The 21,622-nt window shown below is 40.3% G+C and overlaps 1 protein-coding gene across 6 annotated transcripts in view; it reads left to right on the forward strand.

Moving 5' to 3' along the window:
• Positions 1-21,622, forward strand: part of tbc1d5 (TBC1 domain family, member 5) — a 551,970-nt gene that overhangs the window by 6,123 nt on the left and 524,225 nt on the right. Inside the window, exon 2 of one of the 6 annotated variants that reach the window (XM_078538528.1) lies at positions 16,477-16,607. The exons of the other annotated variants lie outside the window; for them this stretch is intronic. The gene's annotated coding sequence lies outside the window, so the exon portion shown is untranslated. The remainder of the gene's footprint in view (positions 1-16,476; positions 16,608-21,622) is intronic. 6 annotated transcript variants of the gene reach the window in all.

Here is a 21,622-nt window from a genome sequence, read left to right on the forward strand (position 1 = left end):
CTTCTCCGCCGATGCTGCCAGACCTGTTGAGTTTTTCCAGGTATTTTTGTTTAGGGTTATTCTGATTATTGGCCTACGTTCTAAGTTACAGTTTGCACATGCACAAATTACTGGAATCCTGATACTTGATAGGTAATTGTGTGTCTTCATTAGCTACACTACAATTATGTGATCAAAGTTTAACTTTTTATTTAAGCTTTTGTTTTTGCCTTTATAACAAAATATTGAGTAGTTAGTCCCTCTCAGTAAGGAAAAACATGTCTCCCACAATTTTCAGGCCACTAATGATGATCCCACTAGGAAGTGAGCAAGTGTAGTCTTGTTGAGGACAGGATTGGACTTGGTTATCATGCTCCCTCTTAGGTTATTGATCATTGCTGGTTGATCATTTTCCTATCAGACTCTGTGAAAAGGCAAGCCAAAATGTCCTTGTGATACGATGGGCCTTGAAATCCTTACAGATAATGGAGAAGCATCTTCGAATCTAGACTTACAGATAAGAGAGCAGCTGCGATGGTTTATGTAGTTGAAGAATTGGTGTTTGCCTTTGAAGGTGGACCTAACCAGCAGAAAAGGTCCTGGGAGTGAGTGACAGTGCGCCTTCACTTTTACAGTACTATGCTACTGACCCTTGGTAGCCTGATTGAGTACAGCCGTCTGAAAGCTGTTTCTGGAAACCTTCCTCCGTCTCTTCCTGTTGGAGAGCAGTTTCTGTTTCAAGGTGTGTCTCTCTCTCTCATGATGTTCAAGATGGTTCTGCACACCAAAATGGCTGTTCGCGGCCAGACTTTATATAGTTCCAAAACTTAAAATGCCTGCTATCCTAAACTGTCAAATGATCCTTCCATATTGGGTATTGGTTAGCCTGGGGGCATAGACCCATCCATTGTCTTTTTAGCTGAGGTAATTAACCTCTTAAAGGTCTCAACCATTAACTTCAATGGATCCCATTCTCCCAGTTTTGAGGAGATTTAAAAAATAGATATTTCCAGGGAAGGACAGTTAATTTCTGTTTACCCTGGTGGAAATGCAGATTGAATTTCAAATGCTTTCAAAGGCAAACACCAATTCAAATGCCTTCAAATGCCATGTCTGAATACGTCTACATGCAGTCCACTTGGAGCTTTCTGGAAGCTTGACCACATTGCAATGGAAAAAAGTCAGGTGACTTTTGGCAACCATCTTTAAGGTTTCTTGTGTCCATTTAAAAAGGAAGATTAGTTTTTTTTTACAAAATCTATAATATCACAACTACACATTCGTGACAAAGCCCTGAAAAAATTCCTCCCAAAATGGGTGTTTACTTGTATGCAGAGTATACAAGTGAACCGCTGGTGTGGGTGGTCTTGATCCCTTGCACCCAGTTATAAGGTACTGTTAAGTAAAACATCCATTTGTGGGGTGAAAAATTGAGGCTGACTACGAATGTGAGTATAGCATGCCATGGCTGAAAAGGAGGTGGAATTATACAGCAAGTATCTGTACAAATATGATTTTTGGGGCTGAAGAAATGAGGTTGTCTTATGCACCTTGATCCATGGTAAAACTTGCTGTTTAAAATCACTTGAGCTCGGACCATGCAGAAGTTATTGAAGGTCTAACAGTCTTATGTTGCAACAGAGTAAATAGGGAGAAACTGTTCCCATTAATGAAAGGATCATGAACAAGAGGGCACAAATTTAAAGTAATTGGTAAAAGGAGCAAAAGCGACGTCATGAAAGACTTTTCACACAGCGAGTGTTTAAGTTTAGGAATGCACTACCTGAGAGTGTGGTGGAAACATGTTCAATTGAAGCATTCAAAAGGGAATTAGACTGTTATCTGAAGAGGAAGAATGTGCAGGGTTACAGGGAGAAGGTGGAAGAATGGCACTAAGTGAATTACTCATTCGGAGAGCTTGTGCAGACATGATGGGCTGAATAGCCTCCTGCCCTGTAACATTTCTGTGATTTGACAACTACATGGAGAGATCTGCTAACCCCATTGTGAAATACCCTGCTGATATACTCTAGGTTCAGAGTTGCATGTGATCCATTAGCCTTGTAAACCAGGTAATGAAGGATGCCTGACACTTTTAGAATTGTACTCTGGCATTATCAAAAGAGGTTTTTAAAAATATATTGGGGGAGAATTGCCCAAAAATGTTAAATGGTAAATGGTCTGTAAAGCTTGTTTGTCTACACCTTGTTCTGTGCTTGTGTCATGAGTGAGTTTATTGACTGAGCAAAAACTGGAATTGATTCATTGAATGGAATATCTGGGGAGGAATGTTAAAATGAGAACAGCACATTCGGTAGGTCCACCTTGACCTTGTATCCATGTGGTTTTTCAGAGCATGTATTTACATACATAGGATATACAGCACAGAAACAGACCACTAAAGCAGACCATTTGGCTTAACCAGTCCATCTGGCATTTATGCTTCACTCAAGCTTCCTCCTGTCTTATCTCACCTAACACTATCAGCATAACCCTCTATTTTCTTCTCCCTCATTTGTTTTTCTAGCCTCTCCCTTAAATATACATATTCTATTTGTTTCAGCAACTCCCTGTGATAGCAAGTTCCAAATTCTCACCACTCTGGGCAAAGAAATGTACTATTTGATTTCTTGGTGACTATCCTGTCTTGATGGCCTCTAGCTTTTTGTAAAACAAAAAGCAAGCAGAAAATTACTGATTGTGTATAGCATTTACAATGCAAAATGAAAGCAGTATGGTTCCTACTTGAGATATTGCCACGCGATTAAGCACTTGGCATGTCATAACATTCAAGGCTATGGGCCAAGTACTGGTAAATGGGATTAGGTAGGTAGGTCAGGTGTTTCTTACGTGTTGGTGCAGACTCGATGGGCCGAAGGGCTTCTTCTGTACTGTGATTCTGTGATTAAACAGTGCAAACATGAAACTAAGAATACTTTGCTAGAAGAGAGATCAGATCTCACAAAAATATAAAAGATTGTGAAATATAAAGTAAAAAGTAATCAAAAATGTCAAATAGAATGTTTTCATCTAAAGCATTCATCAGTATCTTGCTGCTATACTTTATTTTATGATGCTGCTAATGCTGCTGGGGAAGAAAATACAGCATTTGTCAAAAAGAAAGTCAAGAAAAAATTCTTTACGTAGTGAGTTTAGAACATGGATTGCTTTGCCACAGGGAGTTATCCAATCTCTTGCTTCCAATTCTACAATCACCTCCCACCTCCAATCTCCATTACAATTTTTCTCCTCTTTTGCAACTGACACCACTTTGGACTGATATTCTGCAAATTCTGAGATAAGAATGTACATTAGATGGCAAGTTTTTAAAATCTTGGACTGTATCCAGGTGTATACAAGAATTGTGGGAATGGGAGTAGTATTAAAGAGTGGATTTGGGATTTATGGAAAGGTAGGAGTTTTTAAGGGGTATCGTTTATAAAATAAAGTAACAGCTTTTTACAAGTAACTTTAAAGGCTCTTTCCAATGCATAAATAATGAATGTGGAGAGGATGTTTCATCTTGTGGGAGAATCTAGAACTAGGGGTTACTTTAAAAATAAGGGGTCGCTCATTTAAGACAGAGGTGAGGAGAAATTTTTTTCTGAGAGGGTTGAGAGTCTTTGGAACTCTCTTCCACAAAAGATGGTGGAAGCAGAGCCTTTGAATATTTTTAAGGCAGAGCTAGATAGATTCTTGATTAACAAGGGGGTGAAAGGTTATTGGGGGTAAGCAGGAATGTGGGGTTGAGGTTACATTCAAATCAGCCATGATCTTATTGAATGGCGGAGCAGGCTCAAGGTGCCAAGTGGCCTACTCCTGCTCCTAATTCTTTTGTTCGTACGTTCATAGTTCTTTATACCTAGAATCATTCTTCTGAATCTCCTCTGTACTCTCTCTAATGCCTTCACATCCATCCGCAAGTATGGCACCCAGACCTGACGCAGTACTCCAGATGAGGCCTATCTAGTGCCTTATACAAGTTCAACATGACCTCTTTACTCTTGTACTCAATGCCTCTGTTAATAAAGCCGAAGAAAGGTAATGTGGGGTTGAAGTTACATTCAGATCAGCCATGATCTTATTGAATGGTAGAGCAGGCTCGAGGGGTTGAGTGGCCTACTGCTCCTAATCCGTATGTTCGTGTAATACATGTAGCTCTTAAAGAAGCATGTTACTGTGGGGAGAAGTACTTTCAAAGCCAAGTCCTTTCTCCTTTAATTTATTAATCCTCATCGTCAGCATGTGGGAAAAGCAGCAATTTGCTTTTAAGGTAGTTCTTTGCCAGCTTTTTTCTCTTCCTAGTCCTTGCCCTTTAGGAAGTCCCATTGGATCGAGGATGTCTTGCTTCGGTTCGATGGGTTCTGAGATGGCTGATAAGTCCAATGTGCGATTTGCAGACTCTACCTCATGCTTTGAAGGGTCAGGCAGATGAGGTGTTTGGAGGTATCTGTGCTCTCTCTGAAACCTCGACTTCGCTCTGCCTGCTCCCGATGAAGTCTCGATGTATTTATGCCTTCCCGAATAAATCTTCTCTGTTTTGGTTGATCACAAGCAGGGGACTTCCATGAATTGACGGGGATGTTTGATTTCTTCAGCGATCCTTTAAGGGCATTCCTAGAGCATTTTCTTTTGTCCCCCTGGGAGTCTGCTGCTGTGACCGAGTTCCGAATAGAGCAGTTGCTTCAGGAGTCTGCTGTCAGGCATATGAATGACATGTCCCACCCAGCGGCACTGATTTTGAGTGATTAGTGCCTCGATCCTGTGCGTTTTTGCTTGCTGTTGTTGGACCGCTTTCTTGTCACTGACTTTGGAGGATCTTGCGAAAGCATCCTGGTGGTACTTCTCCAGTGCTTTGAGGTCTCTGCTGTAGTTTGTCCAAGTCTCCAAAGCATATGGAGTGCGGGGACCTCTGCTGCCCTGTAAATCGGGTTGAGATCTTAGTCCTCATACTCTTTTCCTCAGTCGACCGAATTCTGTATAAAGAATTGTGGACATGTATTGAAATATTGATACCAATGGTATTTCTAGAAATTGATTTTAAATTGCAGTATTTTTAATTGTATAGGAATATGTTTTGCTAGGATAAATGAACCATTAGCTAAAGCAAATCACTGCATTCTCCATGAAGTGCGGTATTCAGTTTATTTATCATTCAGGTACATCTTCAAATTAATTATGTACTAGTATCCAACATAAAATTTCAAGTGCCGATTCAAAAAAAATACTATTAGATACAGATTCAGGATTATAGTGCTCACAGCTAAACCATTCCAGTGATTAAATGTTGATGTACTTGGTTTTCATTAGCTTTGCACAAATAGTTGTTCATATGCTTCAGAGAAATGGGAAACTGAGCACTGAACTTTTATATGAGGGAAAACCATCAGATAAAATACTAAATATGTTCCATAAGATCTGTTTTTTTGGCTTTCCAAAGGCACCATGACTGCTGCTAAGATACCGGTCATCTACCTGTGCAATTTGCTGCCCGTGATCTTTGGACATTGAGGGAATGGAATCCCTTTTGGATCTGCTACGTGGCAGAGTAAATAAAACTGTTAATCAGATACAAATGGCATTTCAGTTGCATGTAATTGCAGGGACTTGAAGTGAACTCATTCTTGTGTACCTCCAAGTGGCCACTCCTGAGTCAACTAGGGTCAGCAAATTATTTTTGGGGCAGAGATCACAGATGATCTTAATCTGATTTTTATTTCATGCCTACATAAGTACACTTAGCGTTATGATTTACTATATAGCAATCGGAGTAAAATATTGGCTTTTTTCCCCCTACCTAGCTAATGATATCAATACCAATGTATCGGGGCGGGGGTGGGGGGGGGGGGTTACAGTGATATTAATTCGGTCATGTGCAACTATGGTAATGAACAACTCTCTGCTTCCAACCCCCACTTGCGCCATTTAAAAGGATCATCTACTTGCAGGTTAGTTGCTGATTTATTTCTTCTGGTTGTTGCTATGATCCTACAAGTGTTTGGTGCAATCTATAATTGTGACAAGTTATAAATCTACAGGAAGTGGAGTGGTATGTACTGAAGGATGTTTTGGTGATTTTAAGGCTTCTGCACAAACCAGTTGCTCACAGATATTGGTGCACTACGAGGCATTTTACTTGGAATACCCTATGGCTTAGAGAATGAGAATGAACAGAGGCCAGAATGAACAGGACAAATTGCAAGAAGAGGGAAAAAGACTCTCAGCAGGAACCTATAATTTTTCTCTTCCACTCCCACCCCACCCCGCCCCACCCAGGGTGTTCAGGAGCAATTCTCCTTCCTGAACCTTAAGGAGTAAATTATGAGATGCCTAAACTTCAATAAGGAAATCCTCACTGAAATCTGCTACTTGTCACAACTGCAGTCGCAGAGCAGAGTGACACTCACCTTACCAGTGGCTATGAAGATGATGGACTTTTATGTGTCTGAATCCTTCCAAGCAGAAACTGGAGATATTTACAATATCTTGCTGTTTGTTGTTGACTTGTGTAAGGGAGGCCACTGAGGCTCTCCATTCAGAGATAACAAACTACATTTCCTCTTGCCAGAGACATGCAAGTGAAGCAAGCACACACTCCTCTAGGATTGCCGGCCTCCCCATGATGCAGTGTGTCATTGACAGTGCATACATCACCTTGCAGACACTGCATTTCGACTACTATGTACTTGAGTGAAAGGGATTACATTCCCTCAAAGTCCAGCTGGCATGTGACCATAGGCAACAAATGGCACAGGTAAATGCCCAGTATCTTGGCAGCAGTCATGATGCCTTTATTTTGTGGAATTTTCTGTGCCATCTATAATTGTGCCACCATGGCAGTCACAGGGTGGTGATTAGGTTATGGTGGCCATCTGCTGACAGTACAGCTGATGACTGTGGTGTGTGACATACACACATGTGCAGTGTGCATACATTGAAAGGCATGATGCAGCATGTGATAGAGCAGACATCAGCCTAACATCTGTCATAGGGAAAACGTTAGAAGCTTCTATTAAAGATGTTATAGCAGGGCACTTAGAAAAATCCAAGGCAATCAGACCGAGTCAACATGGTTTAGTAAAAAAGAAATCAAGTTTAACCAGTTTATTGGAGTTCTTTGAAGGAATCACATGTGCTGTGGATAAAGGGGAACCAGTGGATGTACTGTTCTTAGATTTCCAGAAGGCATTTGATAAAGTGCCATGTCAAAGGCTATTGCAGAAAATAAAAGCTCATGCTGTAGTGGGTAACATATTGGCATGGATAAAAGACTAGCTAGCTAACAGGAAGCAGAGAGTTGACATAAATGAGCTTTTTTCTAGTTGGCAGGATATGCCGAGTGGTGTACCACAGGGATCATTGCTGGGGCCTCATCCTTTTACAATTTATGTAAATGACTTGGATGAAGGGACCGAAGGAATGGATGCTAAATTTGATGATGACACAAAGATATGTAGGAAAGTAAATTATGGAGCGGACGTAAGGATGCTACAACGTGACATAGATAGGTTAAGTGAGTGGGCAAAGATCTGGCAAATGGGATATAATGTGGGCAAATGTGAAATTGTTCATTTTGGTAGGAAGAATAAAAAAGAAGCTTATTATCTAAATGGTGAGAGATTGAGGAGCTGAGAGATTCAGAGGGATCTGGGTGTCCTAGTGCATGAATCACAAAGGTTAGCATGCAGGTACAGCAGGTAATTAGGAAAGCTAATAGGGTGTTATAATTTATTGGTAGGGGAATTGATTACAGAAGTAGGGAGGTTATGCTTCAGCTGTACAGGACATTAGTGAGACCACACCTGGAGTATTGTATACAGTACTGATCTCCTTAAAGAAAGATGTAAATGCATTAGAAGCAGTTCAGAGAAGGTTTACTAGGCTAATACCAGGAATGGGCTTATAACGAAAGGCTGGACAGATTAGGCTTGTACCCACTGGAATTTAGAAGAGTAAGAGGCGACTTCATTGAAACCTTTTAAAATCCTGAGGAGTCTTGACAGGGTAGATGTGGAGAGGATGTTTCCCCTTGTCGGAAAGCCTAGAACTAGGGCGTCACTGTTTAAAAAGAAGGGGTTGCTCATTTAAGACAGAAATGAGAATTTTTTTTCCCTCAGAGGGTTGTGAGTCTTTGGAACTCTCTTCCTCAAAAGGGGATGGAAGCAAAGTCTTTGAATATTTTTAAGGCAGAGCTGGATATATTCTTGAATAACAAGGGAGTGAAAGATTATCGAGGGTAGGCAGGAATGTGGGGTTGAAGTTACATTCAGAACAGCCATGTTCTTATTGAATGGCGGAGCAGGCTCGAGGGGCTGATTGGCCTTCTCCCCCTCATTCGTTTGTTGGTATGACCATTGACATGCAGAAACAAAGCTTTCATTACCTGGATCATTCTGGAGGAAGCCCTGCAGTATTCAGCAGAGCAAGTGTCAAGATCCAAGGTGGTCTGCGGCATGCTGCACAACCTTGCTGCTATGAGGGGACAGCTTTTGTCACCAAACCAATGAAGGAAATATTCAGGCAGGTGACCAAAAGCTCGGTCAAAGAGGTAGATTTTAAGCTGTGTCTTAATGGAGGAGAGGCTTACAGATGAATTCCAGAGTTTAAGGCTTGGACAACTGAAGGTGCTGCTGCTAATGGCGGGGAGATGGAAGTTGGGATCCAAAAGAGGACAGAATTGGCGGAACAAGGAGTTCTTGGAGGATTGTAAGGTGAATTAATACACTGCTCCAAACTGGCTTTTATATAGCTGAATAAGTGAATAAAATTGTTGAGGGATGACACAAGTTAATCTCTTTAATCTATGTAATTGGAGGAAATGAGATGTAGTGTAGTTGCTTATTAGGAAGAGTTGGCATTTGAACTTCTATTACATGGCAGAATATACATTTTTTGCCATTTTCCTTCTATAGAATTTTCCACATGTTAATCTTGCCAAAATCTATCACCAGGATGGTGGGAGAAACTGGGTTCAGGAAAAGATCTGAAGGGATTTGGTTAGAAACTGGACTTCCCTTTTGAACCTGAGTTTGAATCTCACATAGAATGATGAGATGAGAGCCTTGGGCATAAAGGGCTTGCATAAAATTAGGTGCAAATGCTGTACCCAGTTTATTGTGGCTAGAGGTTTACAGCACAAAACTGTCAGTTTCACTGAAAGGAGCCTCTTGGTGGCTTTTGTGGGAAATACCACTTTGGCACAGCAAATTTTTTAATATTGAGCATAGCAGAAACAGCAGTAGACTGCATTTAACCATACTATGTCTAACTTTGCCAATGCTTGTAGTTGCCAGGTGCTCAAAATGGAAATTGCTTATTCCTTGTTACTAACTTCACCATTTTAGAGCGCAAAAAATCATGAGTGAAAAAGCAATGGAGTGATGCCAGAATAATTGGAAGCCTATTGATTTCAGGTCTGCTGCCAATGGTGCCATTGGATTTATTTACCAGCTCTTACCTTATGAATTGCACTTAACGTATCATTCTCCAAGACTTTGCTTTGCCAAGCCTTAACCCTTCATGAACTTGCATTTTGAAATCTGTTGGTCCATGATGCTTCTAAAGATAGGAACACTCCTGTCTGCATTTGCAGTTTTCCTCTAGTTTTGAAGGAATTTTTAGGAGTAAGCTGTGAACGGAATAGCGATATAAAATGCATTGATTTAAGCATAAGAACACTGTAACTCTTTAGCAAGCAGATAAAATAAGTGGTTTCAAAACTTGCACCAGCCAAATTCAACAAAAATGAAGTGATGGTATTTTGAACATTAAATGGTGTGCCTTTTAAGTTATTATACCTATGTGTGGCTAATCTTCAAATTTTCAAGTTGGGCTTCCATTCATGGCAGAGTAAAGCCTGACTTTCTTAACATTAGAACTTCATAGGCCATCTACGTTACCATAACTCACTCTGAATGTTAGCATTTGTCCATGCTTACTTTATTTTGTGTCCTTGGCCCAACCATCTTCAGCTCCTTCATCAATGACCTTTACTCCACCATAGGGTCAGAAATGGGGATGTTCGCAGATGATTGTACAATGTTCAGTACCATTCACAACTCCTTAGATGCTGAAGCAGTCTGCCCATATGCAGCAAGACCAGACAAGGTTCAAGGTGGGGCTGATAATTCGCAAGTAACATTCACCCCACACAAGTACCAGGCAAATGCAATCTTCAAGGGAGAATCCAACCTTCTCCCCGTGGCATTACCATTGCTGAACCTTCCCATCCTGGGCATTGCCATTGAACAGAAACTGAACTGGACCACCCATACAAATACTGTAGCTACAAGAGCAGGTCAGAGACTGGGAATTCTGCAGTGGCTAACTCCCCTCCTGACTCCTCAAGGCCTGTCCACCATCTACAAGGCACAAGTCAGGAGTGTGATGGAATACTCTCCACTTGCTTCGATGAGTGCTGCTCCAATAACACTCTAGAAGCTCAACACCATCCAGGACAAAGCAATCCGCTTGATCGGCACCCCATCCACCAACTTAAATAATCACTGTCTCCACCACTGATTCACAGAGGCAGCAGCGTGTACATATACAAGATGCACTGCAGCAACTCGCCAATGACAGCGCATTCTAAATCTGTGACCTCTACCATCTAGAAGGACAAGGGCAGCAGATGCATGGGAATACCATCACGACACACCATCCTGACTTGGAATTATATTGCCATTCCTTCACTGTCACTGGGTCAAGATCCTGGAACTCCATAACAGCACTATGGGTATACCTACCATGTGGACTGCAGTGGTTCAAGAAGGCAGCTCACCACTTTCTCAAGGGCAATTAGAGATGAGCAATAAATGCGGGCCTAACCAGTGACACCAACATCCCGTGAAAGAATATAAAAAAAGAAACATCATGATTTTTGTACACTTGAAAATATTTATACCTCGATTGGATGCTTTTTTTAAGAAAGATGATAAACTGAATAGAACATTTGCTGTGAAATGATCATATTTCTACTATTTTTGTTTATGTTTGTGAAAGTTAATACAGCAATTTTAACATCTCTGCAAAGTGACATTTTGCAGCTTTTGAAAAAACTACAATGTAAATCTGGAGTCAGGTGCTGGATCGCATCTCACTTGAGGGAAACTTTGGAGGAAGCAGTCTGACACTAATGGGTTTGACTATTGCCAGAAAAAAAACATTTTCTTCAAAGCTTTTCATCTTGCACTCATCAGGACAATTTGCAAGAATACCAATTGTAAAGGGAACAATAATTTATGCTGTATGAGAAGGGAGTGCTGGTTGTTTGGCAAGAGGACTCTCGTGGAGGCGTTGCCATGGGGAATGCACCGGTTGATGGTGACCGACAGTTAACTGCCAAGCATTGTTTGAAATTTAAACCAGGAAGCTTGACTCTGATTGGCCAAGGCATTGCCCTGAGGAATGAACCAGCAAATGGCAGATACTTATTTTGTTCAACTGGAACAGACTCAATGTGCGTACATGTTCTTTCTCTCTGCAAAGAACAGGGCCCTGTGTATTAATGTATGTAGCTTCCAGGATACACAAATGTGCCACACTCTGAGCCTGACTGACAATCTTAAGTTGGTTGTCACTGTAATTCTTAGCACAATGAGGATTATTTAGCAAATGCTGTCCAATCGTGGAATCGCATCTAATGTTGGACACTCTTTTGAGTTTTGAAAGCACGAGCTGGTTGGGTACAGTCTGTACCTTGCCTGTTTCCGACAGCAGAAGGGACATGCTGTTTGATATGATCACAGTCTTTGAGATGTATGGCCTACATACCTAGCATCACTCTGGCACTGAAATTCATATTCCATATTATTCATTTTGTGATAGGCAGAACATCTTTTTGGCTTGACAGCAGCATCCTGTTAGTGGTGAATATCACTCATTTGTCAGTTGGGCTCGCAGTGTGGCACATTTGCATGTACTGGATACCTTGGTTCGTCATCAGTGGAAACATTAAAACACTTTGCCCTACTGGAAACTGTGATACACTGAGTACATTGATTAGGTTGCTTGAAATTAATTTGCAGGAAAGTAATATATTCCTGAACTTCCAAGTATTTCTTTTAATCTTCTTAAAATACATAAAATGCATACTCTTAATGTTTAAAAGGAAAATAAATTTTCTGTAAATTTGTAAATGCAACTTGCATTATGTTGGTTTGATTGTTTGTATTAACTCACTGTTTATTGTTTAGCTTTATTTGGGGAATTATTTATGCATTTTATTTGATTATTAAATTATTTATTTTATCATTTATTCATATTGCCTCATTTTTAAATTATTTATGTCTTAATTTTGATATTTACAAAGGCCCTGATACTGCTGCACAACTTTTATTTTGTATTGTAATAGTGTACTGTATGAGAATAGTATGACCTCCAAGACTGCAATACTGCAATTCGGAATAGTGTATGCCAGCTGTCTGTCATGAATGCAGCTATTATTGCTGATGGATTATACTGAATTTCTCATTTGTATTTAGTTTTTGACATTTTATTATTTTTCACACGATTTCTATAATTATTTTCCCAAATCAAGCACACGATTACTATTATGTTGGTTGTAAGTGATTTTTACCAGTTTGGTTCTAGTGCTGGCCTTTCTTGCATGATTCCCATTGGCCATCAACTCAATGGAATAGAATGATATGTAGCAATAAAGAAGGAAGAATGTTCAATTACATAGCACTTTTGGAACCTCAGGATTCCAAACTACTTTAAGCGTAGTCATTGTTGTAAGGTAGGGAAACATAGTGGCCAATTTGTGCACTATAAATCCCCCAAACACTAATGAGATAAGTGACCACCAATTTTTTTCTGTTAATTTTGGTTAAAATCCCAGTTTGTTGGATGCAGAAGCAGATCAAGCTGGCTTGTAAGACAACAAAATTCTTTTTTGTATGCAGTTGCGACCTCTATGCCTATTGGCAGCCCACTAAAATAAAGTGAAGAGAAAAGGAGTCTTTGATTTATGAAAGTGCCTTATCATTTTTCTCAAAAACATCTTAGCATTTCAGAGGTTCATGTTTGATGCATTTGAGTCTATGAAGAACAAGATCAAGTTCCCAGCAAAGTAATGCTAGATCAATGACTTAAACTTCCGACTGTTTGACAGAAACCTGTTAGCATCATATATTCTCCCATTGAGCTTCTTATCAGGTATGGAGAATTGGACAAAAGACCTGAAGTGAACATAGATTACTAAAGAAAACTAGTTAACTACCCTGGCACCAGTAAGAACCGTTTCCATTTAGCATCATCATCCTGGCCGGACGCTCTGAAGAAAGTGAGATAAATTTGTACTCAATGAAGACTAAGTGGGTGGGGGATGTCATATCATACCTAATTTAAAAAAAATTCATTCATGGGATGTGGTTGGCTAGGCCAGCATTTATTGCCCACTCCTAATTGCCCTTGAAAAGGTGGCAGTGAGCTGCTGCCTTGAATTGCTGCAATCCATGTGCTGTAGGTACACCCACAGTGCTGTTAGGGAGGGAGTTCCAGGATTTTGATCCAGTGACAGTGAAGGAACGGCGATATATTTCCAAGTCAGGGCGATGAGTGGCTTGGAAGGGAACCTGCAGGTGATGGTGTTCTGATGTGTCTGCTGCCCTTGTCCTTCTAAATGGTAATGGTCGTGGGTTTGGAATGTGCTGCCTAAGGAGCCTTGGTGAGTTTCTGCAGTGGATCTTGTAGATGATACACACTGCTGGCACTATGCATTGATGGTGGAGGGAGTGAATGTTTGTGGAAGGGGTGCCAATCAATCGGGCCGGCTTTGTCCTGGGTGGTGTCAAGCTTCTTGAGTGTTGTTTTGGAGCTGCACTCATCCAGGTAAGTGGAGAGTATTCCATCACATGTTGCCCTGTCTGTGGGGACTCGTCATGGAGAGTCAGCCCTACAGTTCTGTAGGGCTCACCACAATTGCAATTAACTAGAAATGAGAACATATACAGAAACTGATATTCACTTCTAGGAAATAATATATTGTCAAGACTAACCATTCATCTTGGCTTCTGAAGCTAGCTGTTTGTTTAGAAACATTTGCGAAGGACCAATATAGTGAAGGGTACTATTGGAAATAATGAGAAGTGCCTCAAGAGTGAACTTGACGACTTACTTCATTCTGCTTAGGGTGCCAATGTGTGATTTAAAAATGAGAAGCAGTGAAACTCAGTTGGCCACCAGTCTACATTGTGTCTTAGGCACTGTCTTTGTCAGTCCCTCGAAATGAGAATGACGTTTAACAGGCTTCATGATTCATGTGTCCTCTGCTGATTCAGCAGGCCAATCCTGGAGCCACAGGTCTTTGGGCAGAGTAGACAGAGGTTCTTGAGCCAGGATTCTGCTCTCTCTCCTTCCGCTTTTGTTGCTTCTCTGCAGCAGAGTTTATACGGTTAGTTTTCAACTGTTGTGCCTTGTTGAATAAAGTGCTTTCATATGGCATGGTTTATGGCAAGTTCCTCTCGCTCACTGATGTCAATCTGTTTCCTTTTCAATGAGGCTATCACAGTGTCCTTAAAAATATTTTCTCTGTCCTCCCTGATAGCGGATGCCATCGTTAAATTGCGAAAAGAGGATCAGCTTCAGAATCAGATTATTTGTCATGTTTATGCAATGTCCACGACAGCAGAGCTGATTTCGCACAAGTAAAAAGAGTGAGAAAAACTCCTTATTGCTTTAATATAATTCACCACCATAATATTAATAGTTGAAATTCAAGTGCTCTTGTGTCAGTTTGCATGTGGCTCTATTCTTGCACCTTCAGACTTTTCCCAAGCCAAGGAGGGAGGCCTATGTCTCCAAAGGAAGGTTATAACTGAATTTGTAAATGCATTCTGCTTAGAATGTTGGTCTCTATCTGTTGAGCATTATCCTCACTTGACCTCCATTTTGGCAATGTGAAAGTTGCCAGCATCAAGCCCATGTCTAGCAGGTTTCTTCTGAATCCTCCACGTTCATGGGCAGATGTGGCAATTAAGTTGCTTTGTTGTAAAGCGGTCTCTTTCAAAGATACCTAGAGGGCACTTTCTTTGAAAGCAAAACCTGTATTGTTCCTTGCTGGCATTTTTCTTTATTGATCAGGAATCTCAGCTTTCTTAGCATACTCCAAACATGCTGTAATTGTTTTTATTAACAGTTGAGCCATTTATCTAAATGCAAATGTCAAGGTGATAAACTTAAAGTGCTATTAGGAATATTTAGATGCTAGCATTGTCAGATGAGGCTGCATTGTACTATTGATGTACCTTCCCTACCTTTAAAAGTAGTTGAGGAAAATGTTATAGCAATAACCATTTTCCTGCCATTATTTATGATGACTTAGATTCCTTTACTTCTAGTTAAAACTTCTTTTACTGGGTTGGAATGGCTTGAAGAAAGATATTCTTTAAACAGTAGGACCAAAAACACCTATGGAAATTAAGGGAATATGTTTCCTGATAGAGACACTCCTTCATGAATCCAATTTGGCCATAAAATTTTAATTTGCTCCCTACAAGCAAATAACTGAAGTCTCTTCAATGCCAAGTAACACCATCTTCCCGCACTATGCCCATATCCCTTGATATCATTGGTATTTAGAAATCTATCAACCCCTGCTCAGAGTATACTCAATGACTGAGCCCCCACAGGCCTCTGGGGTAGAGAATTCCAAAGATTCACTGTCCTCTTTAGTGAAGAAGTTCCTCTTCATATTGGTGGTAAATGGCCTGCTCCTTATTCTGAGACTCTGTCCCCTGGTTCTAGACACCCCAACCAGGGGAAGCATCCTTCCTGCATCCACCCTGTCGAGCCCTGTAAGAATTTTGTACATTTCAATGAGATCACCTCTCATTCTTCTAAATGTTAGAGAATACAGCCCCAGTCTCCTCTCTTTCCTCATACAACAATCCTGCCATCCCAGACATTAGCCTGGTGAACCTTTGTTGCACTTCCTCTATGGCCAGTATATCATCCCTTAGTTAAGGAGACCAAAACTTCACACAATACTCCAAGTGTGGTCTCACCAAGGCTCTCTACAACTACAACAAGACTTCCTTACTAAATACTCAAATCCCTTTGCAATAAAGGCCAACATAACATTTGTCTTCCTAATTGCTATTGCACCTGTATGCTAGCTTTCAGTGACTTATGAACAAGAACACCTAGGCCCCTTTAGACATCAAAAGATGAGAAAATTAAGGCTGTGCTTTCAAGGGGCAGCAAGCAGTTGAGAAAAAAGGGGTCAAAGATAGATCCTTCGGGGACACCAAAGGAAATGGTGTGAGAACAAGAAGAGAAGCCATTGCAGGTGATATTCTGGCTCCAATTAGATGGATAAAAATGGAACCAGATGAGAGCAGTCCTACCCAGCTGGATGACAGTGGAGAGGTGTTGGAGGACAATGATGTGTTCAACCATGTCAAAGGCTGCAGACCAGTTGGGAAGGATGGGGAGGGAAAGTCGCAGAGGATGTCATTTGTGACTTTGATAAGAACCTTTTCTGTACTGTGACAGGGAAGGAAACCTGATTGGAAGGATTCAAACATGGAGTTCTGGCAAAGATCTGAATGGAGTTGGGAGGTGACAACATATTGAAGGACTTTGGAGAGAAAAGGGAGGTTGTTGATGGGATAATAGTTTGCAAGGTGAGCCAAGAGTTGTTTTTTTGAGGAGAAATATGATGACTAGATTTAAAGGTGAGGGGTACAACACCTGAAGAGAGAGAACTGTTAACAATATCGACTAACATGGGAACCAGGAGGGCAAATTGGGTGTTTAGCAGGTTAATGGCAATAGGGGTATGGGTGCAGGAGGTGGGTCTCTTGGACATGATGAGCTCAGAGAGGGCATACGGGGACATAGGAGAGAAACTAGAGAAAGACGTGAGTTCAGGGCTAGGGTGGTGGAGGAAGCATTATAGGAAGTTTGCCCAGGTGGGCTAGTGGCAGAGGAAGCTGACCCGATGGTTTCGATCTTAGTGACAAAGAAGTCCATGGTGTCCTCGCACCTAATTTTGGAGGTGAGGATGGAGGGGTCAAAAGAGAGGGGTTTAAGAGTATGGTATGTAGTAGAGAAAATGACCCTGGGGTTATTTTTGCATTCCAAGATCACCCTGGAATAGTGAGCATTTGAAAGTCTTCAACATGCCAAAGGAGGTTTTTCCCTAAGCAAGGGATCTCTTAAAAGTTTTGCTGTACATCACCAGGGAGACCTGACATTCTTAGCAAGACAGGCTAATTGATTTAAGCCACAAATTTGCAGCATGAATGTAGTGGCATATAAACTGGACTTCATAGAACGTGAGCACTTAACTTATAAAGCTAATCTGTTAACTTATAAAGCATCATCTACCTGATGAATCTTGTCAGTCCTATCATCCTTTGTGGTCTGGCTTTACAAAGAACCAACACATATCTTCTGTAGATGTTTTGCTTTTTGTGGACAGGTCACACCTGGGCAATTTTCTTCTTTGCTGGGTAGGTGCCAGTGTTGTAGCTGCATTGGTTCAGCTTTGCCAGTGGTGCAGCTAGTTCTGGGGCGGAAGTCCTCAGCACTACATGATGTTATCAGGGCCCATAACCTTTGCTGTATGCAATGCCTTCAGCTGTTTCTTGATCACATGGAGTAAATTGAATTGGCTGAAGACTGGCATCTGTGATGGTGGGAACTCAGGCAGAGGCTGAACTGTCTGATTTGCACTGCATTTCTGGTTGAAGATGACTTGTCTTCTGCACTGACATGCTACACTCTGCCATCATTAAGGATGGAGATATATTCATTGGTTGTGGAATCATGTAGCTCTGCCTATAGAGATATACGTTTAGTGTGAATGCATATCCTCCTCTGGCTGCTTTGTTACAGATGGCTCTGTGAATCTTAGCATTGTTGTGAACACAGTGTCAGGTTTGGACTCTGGATCTGTTTACCATCCTTGTGTTGAGTGTTGTACTTTCTGCCACTAGTTGTATTAGCACAGACTTTGTGAGGCAGGAAGGAAATTTCATGAATCTTATTTACTTCAAGGACAGCAAACAAGTGGATCATTGTAAGACAGATGATATTAGTAAGGCTGTTGCAGAAAGTTTATGGAAGTTACTATATCGTCTGATAGAGGTGTTCAATTGGGAAATCTGTTTTCTTTAGTTAGTTGATAACCAGAGGGCACAAAAATTAAGTCATCACCCAAAGAATAAATGGAAAGATGGGAGAATTTTTTATTTTGATTTTGTAGAGGCTTGTTAGGACATGGAATGGGGAAGAAAGAAGTGTCTTTTAAAAGAGAAGTGAACATATATCTGAAAGAGCAGAATTTAAAAGGACACTGGATAAAGGGAAAAAAGTGAGAATAACTTGTTGACTCATTCTGAACTGTAAAATTTTGATTCTATTTCTTACAATCTAAATAATTTCATGTCATAAATTCAGTTTGTGCATACCTCACTCAGACTCATGCAGTAAAATGTTTGTTTAAATATCAGTGTGCAATTGCAACAGAAGGGAGTATTCACTAGACTTTTCAAAACATGTTTCTTTTATGAGAGTCTAATCCCAGAGTTAACATTCTTTTCTCATTTAGCTTGTACTCTTTCATTTGGCCTTTTTCTCTTAGTCTGTTGTTCCGGATTCAGATGTTTCACTTTCAGTGCATGTACTCTTCTAAGCACTTTGCCAGAAGAGATGTGCAATATTAACACCTACAGTCTGTTCAAAACCTCAGTGAAGGACTATTTAACCCAACTGCCTAGGCATTTGACTTAATCATGCATAGCACCAGTCTAGTACAGCATCTGTTTAGTAGGTAAACTCTCATCAGATCCATTCTTGCACTACATAAAGTAGTCAATTTAGTATTCTTCTTGAAACTTAAATGCTAAAATATGTTTCATTAAATGTCCCCTACTACAGTTTATTACTTTAACTTATTGCCTGTGGTCATACTATATATGAAACTCTCAACCATTTTGCCTCTAATTTACTTGTTCTTTTACAGTATCTGTTTTATTTCATTTCTGATTGTAGTGTGTTAGATTAATAAAGAAGGGCCAGAAATTTCCGAAGATTTTGGTGAATTTTGAAATAAATGTGAATATGTTGCTGCTTACATTACCTTCTAAAACTATTTTCGGTTTTGATAAAAATATTGCTGGTTGCAAAATCAACACAGTTCATTTTCTTCATAACTTAATTGTCTTGATCTCTCCAGTTCTTAATGTCCTTGATTCACTTGCTTTTAAAGTAAACCTTTTGCAAGCTAATCATCCTATCTGTATTTAGTCATTAACTATTTTGTTTTCTTTTGGACCAACTGTGTTACTACACTAGAGTGTGACTACAGAAGTAAAATTTTTACAAACTTTTGCTTATTTTACCCTATTGACATTAACCTGTTGCTCAGTTTATACATGATTTTGAAGACCTTTGTAGCCATTTCTAATTTGTATTTGCTTTCTTTGATGGACAGAATTTTGAAGGTAAAAAAGCCAATTGGAAGTAAAAAAAAAGTAGTATAATTTTTTTTTTAGATTGTATTATACTTTGAAGAGAAAATAAAAGCCATGGACAAAAGAAGACTTTTCAGCCCATCAAAACTTCTAGTATTCTGTCATTCAGATATAACGTCCAGCTGAATTTTGGATGCCAGTAGTAGTTTTACCTTTCTTTTACCTTTGCTGTATCTTAAGAATGAGAAATGTATATTTTCCATATGTATTTAATTCTTTAAGTGTAAAATTCCTTCCCTATTTTCAGAATTTAATTTTTCTCACTCAACTCAATCATAGAATTGTTACAGGACAGGAGGTGACCATTCAGCCCGTCGGGTCCATGCTGGCTCTCTGCAAGACCATTGCAACCAGGTGTTCTCCCCTTTACCTGTAGCTCTGCAGATTTTTCCCTTGAAGTACATATATAATTCCCTTTTTGAAAGCCACAATTGAATCTACCCCCACTCCCCTTTCAGGCAATGCATTCCAGATCACCATAAGTCACTGCATGAAAATGGTTTTTCTCATGTCATGTTTGATTCTTTTGCCAGTTGCCTTGAGTCTGTGTACTCTGGTTCTTGACTCTTCCACCAATGGGAACTGTTTACCTCTATTTATGCTGTCCAGATCCCTCATGATTTTGAACACTTCTTTCAAATTTCCTCTCAACCTTTTTCCTAAGAAGAGCAATCCCAGCTTCTCTCTGCCTTATATCCTCTGAATTTAAATTAAAATAAAATTGAAGAGAAATAATATTCTGGTTTTCATTTTAAAAAGATGCTGCCCTTTTCCTAGAGAAGGAATTGTAATTGAGGATAATATAGATAACAAGCAACACTGCTTGACTTTTCGGGGGAATGAATTTGTACAAAAGGAAAATACTGCGAATGCTGACCATCTGAAGTGAAAACAGAAAATGCTGGAAGGACTCAGCAGGTCTGGCAGCATCTGTGAAGAGAGAAACAGTTAACGTTTCAGGTTGATGACCTTTCATTAGTGTTCTGTAAAATATGAGATCAACTGGTGCTATCCAAAGGAAGCCCATGCTACAATAATCGTGCACACACTCTGAATTGGGCAGCTATAACGTAATGAAAAGAATGCCTAGTTTTAGCTAAATGAAAATTTCTCCCTCAAGATTTTAAGGTGCTCTTAGATAGACTTTGAACTTTTGTGAAAATATTTTTGTTTGTTCAGTTGAGTGCAGGTGCTTCAAGTATAATAAAGGATTATATATTTTTTGCCCTTGGATGACTGAACAGTAACTTGTTTCCTAAAGTAAATTTCTACTATTTTCCAAAACTATTCTTGACTAATGATTGGCAATGTTGATTTTGCCATGCTATGTGTCTTCCCAGCAGATATATATTTAATAAAGTAATTGATGGCATTTATTAAGTGAATCCACCACCAGGCATTTTCTTTGCAGAAAATAGTTAAAATGCTTGATCTTTGGTTAAGTAAGGTTTGTGTTAATATTTTTTGTCTGGCACCTCACTGAAGTATACAAGAATTAAACTCTTGTTAAAGAAAAAATAGCTACAAGAATGCAAGTGCCAGGCAATGATCATCTCCAACAACAGAGAATCTAACCATTGCCCCATGATATTCAATGGCATTACCATTGCTGAATGCCCCACTGTCAAAGTCCTGGGGGCTACCATTGACTAGAAACTGAACTAGACTAGCCATATAACTACTGTGGCTACAAGAGCAGGTCAGAGGCTAGGAATCCAGCGTTGAGTAACTCACCACCTGACTCCCCAAAGCCTGCCCGCCATCTACAAGGCACAAGTCAGGAGTGTGATGGAATACTCCCCACTTGCCTGGATGAGTGCAGCTCCAACAACACTCAAGAAGCTTGACATCACCCAGGACAAAGCCTGCTTGATTGGCACCCCAACCACAAACATTAACTCCCTCCACCATCGACGCACAGTGGCAGCAGTGTGTATCATCTACAAGATGCACTGCAGAAACTCACCAAGCCTCCTTATAGCATCTTCCAAACCCACGACCACTCCCATCTAGAAGGACAAGTGCAGCACTTAGGTGGGAACACCACCACCTGGAGGTTCCCCTCCAAGTCACTCACCATCCTGACTTGGAAATATATCGCTGTCCCTTCACTGTCGCTGGGTCAAAATCCTGGACCTCCCTCCCTAACAGCACTGTGG

The sequence above is a fragment of the Cetorhinus maximus genome, chromosome 3 (assembly GCF_964194155.1).
Source record: "Cetorhinus maximus chromosome 3, sCetMax3.hap1.1, whole genome shotgun sequence".
Taxonomy (NCBI): domain Eukaryota; kingdom Metazoa; phylum Chordata; class Chondrichthyes; order Lamniformes; family Cetorhinidae; genus Cetorhinus; species Cetorhinus maximus.